Source organism: Aplysia californica, unplaced genomic scaffold (genome assembly GCF_000002075.1).
Source record: "Aplysia californica isolate F4 #8 unplaced genomic scaffold, AplCal3.0 scaffold00102, whole genome shotgun sequence".
Lineage (NCBI taxonomy): Eukaryota > Metazoa > Mollusca > Gastropoda > Aplysiida > Aplysiidae > Aplysia > Aplysia californica.
Genome location: NW_004797372.1, coordinates 580,339 through 581,887, shown reverse-complemented (window position 1 = coordinate 581,887; position 1,549 = coordinate 580,339).

The following is a 1,549-nucleotide window of genomic DNA, read 5'->3' as shown; positions in this document are numbered from 1 at the left end:
AGACAGACAGACAGACAGACAGACAGACAGACAGACAGACAGACAGACAGACAGAGACAGAGTGAAAGAGAGACAGGGGGGGTGGAACAGAGGAATGTAAAAAAACAGAAAGTCTGATAGTCTTGATGCATGATTAAGAAAATATAATAATAGGCCTAATATATTACTGCAAGCATCATGCAGAATAATACCATAGTAAATGCGTTACTGTCGGGAAGGGGATGGGGATGAGGGCGGGGACAGAAACGGTTTAGAAAAAAAAGTACAGAACGAGATATCGATACCAGTATTGTATCGAGACAGACAGCATACGATCATAGACCCGATACTTCTCTGTCCACCCGTGAACACGCGTCTGGCACTGAACAGGCGACAAATCCTTCTGGCTCCAGATCCGGACACAGAATTACCATTCAAAATTTTACAAGGAAGATAAAATAGTCCATCGGGAATAAGTTCATTACTCCTAGCATTCCATTACTGTATCAGATTTCCATTCTACTGTGTCCGAGAAAATCCCATATGAAATTCCTGCGGGTATGTGAAAGAAAGATTAAGAGTACAAAATGGGATCGGGTCTTCTATGGCGTCCGAAAATTGAACAGCTCTATCAAGATGTGGTGACTGAAATGTCGACCTATTCGTTTGGTCAGTTACTGCATCTTCTTCATCAGGTCTTAGCTGGTCTGGAGCAGTCCTTGAGATAATGATACCCAATTCCATCCTGTTGTCACTTCTGTTGATGAGTTCTGGTTCTGGTTTTCTGATTCTATCATTTGTTAGAGAGCTGTTCAGGCATTCCGTGTATGTTGTTCTTCGTCTTCCACTGCTCTTCTTTCCCTCTGTTTTGTCCACAGTGCAACAGCTTCTCGAATATACTGACTCTATTTGTGGTCAAATAATCTCAGTTTTCGCATCCCGTTGGTTCTGATTAGAGTCCTTTCACTCCCTTCCATTTGGAACACTCTCTTTCCATGCTATTTTGAGCATTCTCCTCAGAACCATGTTTCGGCGGTGTTCAGTCACCAGTCTTCTTTCTGTGTTCTTGTTTATTTAGAGTCCAGCTCTCTCATCCATTCGTAAGGATTGAGAACGCGTAAGCTTTCAGAATGTTTTTTCCCTTTGTGTTCCCTGTTATATTTCTGTATTAGAAGATGTTTTTCAACTCTTTCTTTATATTTTTTTTGGAAGGGGGAAGGGGTGTCTCTTTTTTTTATTGCGGTATTTGGTGTAATTGTGCAATCAATGTATATTGTATACGCGGTGTTATAATGCAAAAATAAGTTTATACGGTCAAGTAAATAAACATACAAACACGCAATCAATCCCAAACACACACATACACACACACACACACACACACACACACACACACACACACAGACGCGCGCGTGCGCACTCACACATATATATGCATATACGCATACACAATCATACACAATCATACTCACTCATACACATCCTAATTTACAGATAGATAGATAGATAGATAGATAGATAGATAGATAGATAGATAGATAGATAGATAGATAGATAGATAGATAGATAG